The sequence below is a fragment of the Schistocerca serialis genome, unplaced genomic scaffold (assembly GCF_023864345.2).
Source record: "Schistocerca serialis cubense isolate TAMUIC-IGC-003099 unplaced genomic scaffold, iqSchSeri2.2 HiC_scaffold_303, whole genome shotgun sequence".
Classification (NCBI taxonomy): Eukaryota; Metazoa; Arthropoda; class Insecta; order Orthoptera; family Acrididae; genus Schistocerca; species Schistocerca serialis.
The window spans coordinates 17501-27500 of record NW_026047871.1 but is presented as its reverse complement, the minus strand read 5'-3'; the positions used below and the strand labels follow the sequence as shown (position 1 = coordinate 27500).

At 54.6% G+C, this 10000-nt stretch overlaps 2 non-coding genes and 1 pseudogene across 2 annotated transcripts; all 3 read right to left on the bottom strand.

Moving 5' to 3' along the window:
• Positions 1-2702, bottom strand: part of LOC126444841 (large subunit ribosomal RNA) — a 5211-nt pseudogene extending 2509 nt beyond the window's left edge.
• Positions 2703-2890: 188 nt separating this feature from the next.
• Positions 2891-3045, bottom strand: LOC126444820 (5.8S ribosomal RNA). Its single transcript, XR_007582768.1, has one exon. It is a non-coding gene; the product is annotated as a 5.8S ribosomal RNA (ribosomal RNA).
• A 353-nt stretch (positions 3046-3398) lies between these two features.
• On the bottom strand, positions 3399-5307 carry LOC126444822 (small subunit ribosomal RNA). The gene has a single exon (XR_007582769.1). It is a non-coding gene; the product is annotated as a small subunit ribosomal RNA (ribosomal RNA).
• Between the last annotated feature and the right edge of the window lie 4693 nt (positions 5308-10000).

Genomic DNA, 10000 nt, shown 5'->3' with positions numbered 1-10000 from the left:
ATGGCGGCCGAAGAGAATCCGCGCACCCGCGCGCCCCCGGAGGAGCACGCTAAGGCGGACGCGGCCTCGCAGCAAGGAAGATCCGTGGGAGGCCAAGGCACGGGACCGAGCTCGGATCCTGCACGCAGGTTGAAGCACCGGGGCGCGAACGCCGCGCAGGCGCGCGCATCCTGCACCGCCGGCCAGCACGAGGCCGACCAACGGCGAGAGCAGACCACGCCCGCGCTAAACGCCCGCACTTACCGGCACCCCTACGGCACTCACCTCGCCCAGGCCCGGCACGTTAGCGCTGACCCACTTCCCGACCAAGCCCGACACGCCCCGATCCTCAGAGCCAATCCTTATCCCGAAGTTACGGATCCAATTTGCCGACTTCCCTTACCTACATTATTCTATCGACTAGAGGCTCTTCACCTTGGAGACCTGCTGCGGATATGGGTACGAACCGGCGCGACACCTCCACGTGGCCCTCTCCCGGATTTTCAAGGTCCGAGGGGAAGATCGGGACACCGCCGCAACTGCGGTGCTCTTCGCGTTCCAAACCCTATCTCCCTGCTAGAGGATTCCAGGGAACTCGAACGCTCATGCAGAAAAGAAAACTCTTCCCCGATCTCCCGACGGCGTCTCCGGGTCCTTTTGGGTTACCCCGACGAGCATCTCTAAAAGAGGGGCCCGACTTGTATCGGTTCCGCTGCCGGGTTCCGGAATAGGAACCGGATTCCCTTTCGCCCAACGGGGGCCAGCACAAAGCGCATCATGCTATGACGGCCCCCATCAACATCGGATTTCTCCTAGGGCTTAGGATCGACTGACTCGTGTGCAACGGCTGTTCACACGAAACCCTTCTCCGCGTCAGCCCTCCAGGGCCTCGCTGGAGTATTTGCTACTACCACCAAGATCTGCACCGACGGCGGCTCCAGGCAGGCTCACGCCCAGACCCTTCTGCGCCCACCGCCGCGACCCTCCTACTCGTCAGGGCTTCGCGGCCGGCCGCAAGGACCGGCCATGACTGCCAGACTGACGGCCGAGTATAGGCACGACGCTTCAGCGCCATCCATTTTCAGGGCTAGTTGCTTCGGCAGGTGAGTTGTTACACACTCCTTAGCGGATTCCGACTTCCATGGCCACCGTCCTGCTGTCTTAAGCAACCAACGCCTTTCATGGTTTCCCATGAGCGTCGATTCGGGCGCCTTAACTCGGCGTTTGGTTCATCCCACAGCGCCAGTTCTGCTTACCAAAAGTGGCCCACTTGGCACTCCGATCCGAGTCGTTTGCTCGCGGCTTCAGCATATCAAGCAAGCCGGAGATCTCACCCATTTAAAGTTTGAGAATAGGTTGAGGTCGTTTCGGCCCCAAGGCCTCTAATCATTCGCTTTACCGGATGAGACTCGTACGAGCACCAGCTATCCTGAGGGAAACTTCGGAGGGAACCAGCTACTAGATGGTTCGATTAGTCTTTCGCCCCTATACCCAGCTCCGACGATCGATTTGCACGTCAGAATCGCTACGGACCTCCATCAGGGTTTCCCCTGACTTCGTCCTGGCCAGGCATAGTTCACCATCTTTCGGGTCCCAACGTGTACGCTCTAGGTGCGCCTCACCTCGCAATGAGGACGAGACGCCCCGGGAGTGCGGAGGCCGCCGCCCCGTGAAGGGCGGGGAAGCCCCATCCTCCCTCGGCCCGCGCAAGGCGAGACCTTCACTTTCATTACGCCTTTAGGTTTCGTACAGCCCAATGACTCGCGCACATGTTAGACTCCTTGGTCCGTGTTTCAAGACGGGTCGTGAAATTGTCCAAAGCTGAAGCGCCGCTGACGGGAGCGATTATTCCGCCCGAGAGCATCCCGAGCCAACAGCGGCGCGGGTCCGGGGCCGGGCCAGGTAGGTCCGTCATCCGGGAAGAACCGCGCGCGCTTGCCGGGAGCCCGAGCGCCCAAAGGGGCGAATCGACTCCTCCAGATATACCGCCGGGCAGCCAGCCAGGACACCGGGGCTCTGCCCAACAGACGCGAACCGAGGCCCGCGGAAGGACAGGCTGCGCACCCGGGCCGTAGGCCGGCACCCAGCGGGTCGCGACGTCCTACTAGGGGAGAAGTGCGGCCCACCGCACACCGGAACGGCCCCGCCCCGCGGCGAGTGGAAAGGCAACCGGACACGACCCCGCCGCGAATTGCTCCGCGCGGGCGGCCGGCCCCATCTGCCGAGGGCGGAGGCCAGTGGCCGGATGGGCGTGAATCTCACCCGTTCGACCTTTCGGACTTCTCACGTTTACCCCAGAACGGTTTCACGTACTTTTGAACTCTCTCTTCAAAGTTCTTTTCAACTTTCCCTCACGGTACTTGTTCGCTATCGGTCTCGTGGTCATATTTAGTCTCAGATGGAGTTTACCACCCACTTGGAGCTGCACTCTCAAGCAACCCGACTCGAAGGAGAGGTCCCGCCGACGCTCGCACCGGCCGCTACGGGCCTGGCACCCTCTACGGGCCGTGGCCTCATTCAAGTTGGACTTGGGCTCGGCGCGAGGCGTCGGGGTAGTGGACCCTCCCAAACACCACATGCCACGACAGGCGGCAGCCTGCGGGGTTCGGTGCTGGACTCTTCCCTGTTCGCTCGCCGCTACTGGGGGAATCCTTGTTAGTTTCTTTTCCTCCGCTTAGTAATATGCTTAAATTCAGCGGGTAGTCTCGCCTGCTCTGAGGTCGTTGTACGAGGTGTCGCACGCCACACCGCCAGCCGGCTGTGCACGCTACCGAGTAAGTACCGGTATGCGAACCGCCAGGCGACGGGCGCGCATCGCACGTTTAAGGAGACGCGGCCGGCCCCACAGGCGGCCACGACACTCCCAGGTCTGCGAAGCGGGGCAAACGCCGCGCGCTTCAGTATACGTAGCCGACCCTCAGCCAGACGTGGCCCGGGAACGGAATCCATGGACCGCAATGTGCGTTCGAAACGTCGATGTTCATGTGTCCTGCAGTTCACATGTCGACGCGCAATTTGCTGCGTTCTTCATCGACCCACGAGCCGAGTGATCCACCGTCCTGGGTGATCTTTTCATAGTTTCCACCATCTCTTTCGAGACAGTTGCATAGGCGGGACTGAGGCGTGTGGCGGCCCTGTTCCAGCGTTCAGTGTCCAACGGCCTCACGGCCGATGGGCGTCGTACGGCTCCACACCGGAGCGGACAGGCAGTCGGGCGAAAGTCATTCAAAACCGGCGCCAGGCGCCAGGTGCCGCAGGCCAGCCGCTCCAGCGCTTCAGCGCTCGTACCACACAACATTGCCGTTAGTTTTGAGACGAACGCGTGGTTCCGCACGCGGCGCACGGCTACTGCGAGCCGTACAGGTAGCTGCGTGTTGCGCGACACGACACGCACATCGAAAGACATGCAGTCTAGTCGGTAATGATCCTTCCGCAGGTTCACCTACGGAAACCTTGTTACGACTTTTACTTCCTCTAAATGATCAAGTTTGGTCATCTTTCCGGTAGCATCGGCAACGACAGAGTCAATGCCGCGTACCAGTCCGAAGACCTCACTAAATCATTCAATCGGTAGTAGCGACGGGCGGTGTGTACAAAGGGCAGGGACGTAATCAACGCGAGCTTATGACTCGCGCTTACTGGGAATTCCTCGTTCATGGGGAACAATTGCAAGCCCCAATCCCTAGCACGAAGGAGGTTCAGCGGGTTACCCCGACCTTTCGGCCTAGGAAGACACGCTGATTCCTTCAGTGTAGCGCGCGTGCGGCCCAGAACATCTAAGGGCATCACAGACCTGTTATTGCTCAATCTCGTGCGGCTAGAAGCCGCCTGTCCCTCTAAGAAGAAAAGTAATCGCTGACAGCACGAAGGATGTCACGCGACTAGTTAGCAGGCTAGAGTCTCGTTCGTTATCGGAATTAACCAGACAAATCGCTCCACCAACTAAGAACGGCCATGCACCACCACCCACCGAATCAAGAAAGAGCTATCAATCTGTCAATCCTTCCGGTGTCCGGGCCTGGTGAGGTTTCCCGTGTTGAGTCAAATTAAGCCGCAGGCTCCACTCCTGGTGGTGCCCTTCCGTCAATTCCTTTAAGTTTCAGCTTTGCAACCATACTTCCCCCGGAACCCAAAAGCTTTGGTTTCCCGGAGGCTGCCCGCCGAGTCATCGGAGGAACTGCGGCGGATCGCTGGCTGGCATCGTTTATGGTTAGAACTAGGGCGGTATCTGATCGCCTTCGAACCTCTAACTTTCGTTCTTGATTAATGAAAACATACTTGGCAAATGCTTTCGCTTCTGTTCGTCTTGCGACGATCCAAGAATTTCACCTCTAACGTCGCAATACGAATGCCCCCGCCTGTCCCTATTAATCATTACCTCGGGTTCCGAAAACCAACAAAATAGAACCGAGGTCCTATTCCATTATTCCATGCACACAGTATTCAGGCGGGCTTGCCTGCTTTAAGCACTCTAATTTGTTCAAAGTAAACGTGCCGGCCCACCGAGACACTCAATAAAGAGCACCCTGGTAGGATTTCAACGGGGTCCGCCTCGGGACGCACGAGCACGCACGAGGCGGTCGCACGCCTTCGGCTCGCCCCACCGGCAGGACGTCCCACGATACATGCCAGTTAAACACCGACGGGCGGTGAACCAACAGCGTGGGACACAAATCCAACTACGAGCTTTTTAACCGCAACAACTTTAATATACGCTATTGGAGCTGGAATTACCGCGGCTGCTGGCACCAGACTTGCCCTCCAATAGATACTCGTTAAAGGATTTAAAGTGTACTCATTCCGATTACGGGGCCTCGGATGAGTCCCGTATCGTTATTTTTCGTCACTACCTCCCCGTGCCGGGAGTGGGTAATTTGCGCGCCTGCTGCCTTCCTTGGATGTGGTAGCCGTTTCTCAGGCTCCCTCTCCGGAATCGAACCCTGATTCCCCGTTACCCGTTACAACCATGGTAGGCGCAGAACCTACCATCGACAGTTGATAAGGCAGACATTTGAAAGATGCGTCGCCGGTACGAGGACCGTGCGATCAGCCCAAAGTTATTCAGAGTCACCAAGGCAAACGGACCGGACGAGCCGACCGATTGGTTTTGATCTAATAAAAGCGTCCCTTCCATCTCTGGTCGGGACTCTGTTTGCATGTATTAGCTCTAGAATTACCACAGTTATCCAAGTAACGTGGGTACGATCTAAGGAACCATAACTGATTTAATGAGCCATTCGCGGTTTCACCTTAATGCGGCTTGTACTGAGACATGCATGGCTTAATCTTTGAGACAAGCATATGACTACTGGCAGGATCAACCAGGGAGCTGCGTCAACTAGAGCTGAGCAGCCGGCCGCCCGGGAGTGTGTCCCGGGGGCCCGCGCGAACACGCAAGCGTCCGCTCAATTATTCTGCAAACAGGAGGAGGCTGAGCTCCCCTGCACAACACACCTCGAAACCCTCTCAGGTCCCGGCGGCGCGCAGCGCCGTCCTAAGTACTTGGTCGGGTTCGAGAGAGGCGCAATCGCCCGGAGTTAGGCGAGTAGACGCTTTAGGTGCGACCACCCGTGCTCCCAACTGAGCTTGCCGCTGCCGACAGAGGCCCGGGAGCGTGCTGTCGTGGCATTGCCGGCGGGAGACAACACGCGCCACCTACGGTGACCGGCAGCTCCAACGCCAGCGCCACAGAAGGACAAAAGCCCCACTTGGGTGCCGAAGCGAACTCTCCCAGCACAGCGCACGCGCCAACACGTCCGCACAGCTGCGATACAAACCACCTGCGAGAACCGCTGGGGCGACCGAGCAGCAGACGGCGTCGCGGCGCCGAGCGCCGGGCGGCGGCGCATCCTCAGCGCACACAGTCCTCAATCGGACCAGCACACTGCAGATGGCCACCGCGCTTCGCACCGGGCCCGCGAGGACCTACTTTGGCCGCAAGGCGCCGCGAGCAGGGGGCGCCGGCGCGCAGCTGCGCCGCCTGCCGCGTCCGTCGGCCGGCGCGCCTGCCACTGGCCGCCCCCACCAGCCGGCTGTAGCGCGTGCGCCCACGCACCGCGCTGCCAGCACGCCGGGCGGCCCCCCCTCACCGGCCGGGGACGGTCCCACCCAGCCACCGCCGCGTATCGCCTCACACCCAGATCCCCTTTCGCGTTCGTGGGCATGGTGGGTCCCCTTTCACGTTCGTGGGCATGGTGGGTATCCCTGAAACAACCGGTTAATAGCTCGACCGATCGTCGCCAACACTGATTCACCTCTAGCGAGAACAACCGCACCACAACGGGTTACCTGTTGTTCATTTGCGTAACGTCACCAGCAAACGTAGACGTCCATCGCCATTTGCAACGAGTATTGCATGCCTGTGTCAGGTGTCACAACACACTACGTCTGCCCACATAGACGCAACAACATGTGCACGCCTCGAGAACACGTGGAAGGTAGCCCCCGTACGTATGCGGTGTCCATTGCGCGAACGACTGTCAGCCGGCCTCTGCAGGATGTCGCAGATGTGGAACGCGGTGCAACATGCTATCACGGTGTGTGAGAAGAGACGACTACGTCCGAATACACGCTCCACTACATCAACAGACTGCTCATGCTGATCGCCATCCAGGGCGTCCGTTCCTCCCACACGTCTGAATGGCGTACCACACTGCAATCCAGCTCTTATAGGGAGACGACACGTAGCTGCGTGCACAATATTTGGACTGTATGGTCTGCCGTTGCTAGGCGCAGTCGTCGTACGGTCACACATGTGCCACGATGTATCATTCAGTACATACGGACCAATGTGCAGTACAGTTTGTGGGTTTTGCGTACATCGGCGGACAGGTGACAGGCCGTACCACAACGTAGGCTGAGTACGTCGGCATGCGAAGGGCATTGAACATGCAAACTTCTCAACGACCAGCTTGCGAAGGCAGGGGGGAAGGGGGGGGGGCATGTACGTCCTGCTGCTATCCACATTACAGTGTATAGCAGGAGCATGTGGAAAGTCAGCAACACCTGCAAGGTGTTTAACATGACGCGATACACAGGGGACCGGGCAGTGCGAATAGCGAACTATATTGCGAGGGTTGCGGTTAGGCAACACTACACTAATTTAACGAGTTGCATAACAATTACAGAGCAGGTTCAGCGACAACGTGCGTCAGGTTAAGGCGCAATATAGGTTAGGTTGAGGCACAATATAGGTTAGGTTAAGGCACAACATGGGTTACGTTAAGGCACAAATTGGGTTACGTTAAGGCACAACATGGGTTACGTTAAGGCACAACATGGGTTACGTTAAGGCACAAATTAGGTTACGTTAAGGCACAAATTAGGTTACGTTAAGGCACAAATTAGGTTACGTTAAGGCACAAATTAGGTTACGTTAAGGCACAAATTAGGTTACGTTAAGGCACAAATTAGGTTACGTTAAGGCACAAATTAGGTTACGTTAAGGCACAAATTAGGTTACGTTAAGGCACAAATTAGGTTACGTTAAGGCACAAATTAGGTTACGTTAAGGCACAAATTAGGTTACGTTAAGGCACAAATTAGGTTACGTTAAGGCACAAATTAGGTTACGTTAAGGCACAAATTAGGTTACGTTAAGGCACAAATTAGGTTACGTTAAGGCACAAATTAGGTTACGTTAAGGCACAAATTAGGTTACGTTAAGGCACAAATTAGGTTACGTTAAGGTACAATATGGGTTAGGTTAAGGTACAATATGGGTTAGGTTAAGGTACAATATGGGTTAGGTTAAGGTACAATATGGGTTAGGTTAAGGTACAATATGGGTTAGGTTAAGGCACAACGTAGGTTAGGTTAAGGCACAACGTAGGTTAGGTTAAGGCACAACATAGGTTAGGTTAAGGCACAACATAGGTTAGGTTAAGGCACAACATAGGTTAGGTTAAGGCACAACATAGGTTAGGTTAAGGCACAACATAGGTTAGGTTAAGGCACAACATAGGTTAGGTTAAGGCACAACATAGGTTAGGTTAAGGCACAACATAGGTTAGGTTAAGGCACAACGTAGGTTAGGTTAAGGCACAACGTAGGTTAGGTTAAGGCACAACGTAGGTTAGGTTAAGGCACAACGTAGGTTAGGTTAAGGCACAACGTAGGTTAGGTTAAGGCACAACGTAGGTTAGGTTAAGGCACAACGTAGGTTAGGTTAAGGCACAACGTAGGTTAGGTTAAGGCACAACGTAGGTTAGGTTAAGGCACAACGTAGGTCAGGTTAAGGCACAACGTAGGTCAGGTTAAGGCACAACGTAGGTTAGGTTAAGGCACAACGTAGGTTAGGTTAAGGCACAATGTAGGTTAGGTTAAGGCACAACGTAGGTTAGGTTAAGGCACAACGTAGGTTAGGTTAAGGCACAACGTAGGTTAGGTTAAGGCACAACGTAGGTTAGGTTAAGGCACAACGTAGGTTAGGTTAAGGCACAACGTAGGTTAGGTTAAGGCACAACGTAGGTTAGGTTAAGGCACAACGTAGGTTAGGTTAAGGCACAACGTAGGTTAGGTTAAGGCACAACATAGGTTAGGTTAAGGCACAACATAGGTTAGGTTAAGGCACAACATAGGTTAGGTTAAGGCACAACATAGGTTAGGTTAAGGCACAACATAGGTTAGGTTAAGGCACAACATAGGTTAGGTTAAGGCACAACATAGGTTAGGTTAAGGCACAACATAGGTTAGGTTAAGGCACAACATAGGTTAGGTTAAGGCACAACATAGGTTAGGTTAAGGCACAACATAGGTTAGGTTAAGGCACAACGTAGGTTAGGTTAAGGCACAACGTAGGTTAGGTTAAGGCACAACGTAGGTTAGGTTAAGGCACAACGTAGGTTAGGTTAAGGCACAACGTAGGTTAGGTTAAGGCACAACGTAGGTTAGGTTAAGGCACAACGTAGGTTAGGTTAAGGCACAACGTAGGTTAGGTTAAGGTACAACGTAGGTTAGGTTAAGGTACAACGTAGGTTAGGTTAAGGTACAACGTAGGTTAGGTTAAGGTACAACGTAGGTTAGGTTAAGGTACAACGTAGGTTAGGTTAAGGTACAACGTAGGTTAGGTTAAGGTACAACGTAGGTTAGGTTAAGGTACAACGTAGGTTAGGTGAAGGCGCAATGTAGGTTAGGTTAAGGTACGATATACCTTAGGTTAAGGTACAATATCGCTTAGGTTAAGGTACAATATAGCTTAGGTTAAGGTACACGTTGTAGGGAAAGGTGTATTTTGGGGGGGGAGGGGGCGGCAGGTTCGTTGATAGTGATTATCGTAAGTGCATGCCTGCGGGATCATCCGATTTGTCACGTCAGGATGCACTTGTGGCTCATGACAGGCGGCGCTCCGATTCCAAGGTTGTGGCAGATCTGTGTCTTTCATTCCTGCCATTGTTTGTGTACTGTGACAGGAGGCAGTATTGTGATGTTGGGTGCACCCCTGTGTAGGACATGTGTGGGTGTTCGTGGCTTAGCTGAGCAATGGCGGATGTCGGAAGGGTGGGATATTCTGTTTTCTGGGTGGACCTCCCGGTCTGGTTATGATAGTGTGGATTGTGTAATGTGGCGGAGAGGATGCACCGGATGTTCTTCCATGCTGGTGGTTAGATATTGTGTGTGTGCCTGTTAGAGGCAGAGAGTAGTGTGTGATAGTGTCTGGCTGACGTGTGGTTCTCATTGTGTGCAGAGTCTTTCAGCATGTATAGGGACGGTTGTATATATTATCTGTATTCTGATGGCTCTGCATCTATTACTAATCAGTGCCGTGTATACGGTTACTCTGGTTCCAGTCGAAACTGTTCTATCTCTGTACATTAGTGACACTGCGGCTCCACTATGTTGCCGCCCCTGTCGGCCGTTTCCCCCAGTGTGTGGCTAATGATTATCAGCAATCAGTCTATTAGTCAATACCGGTAGTGTGACGACGTGAAATGTCCGGGATGGGGGAAGCTACACGCTTCCCGTGGGTCAGGGCCTAGAAAGACTCTTCCCACGCAGGAGGCTCGGACTGTCATTACTCTTC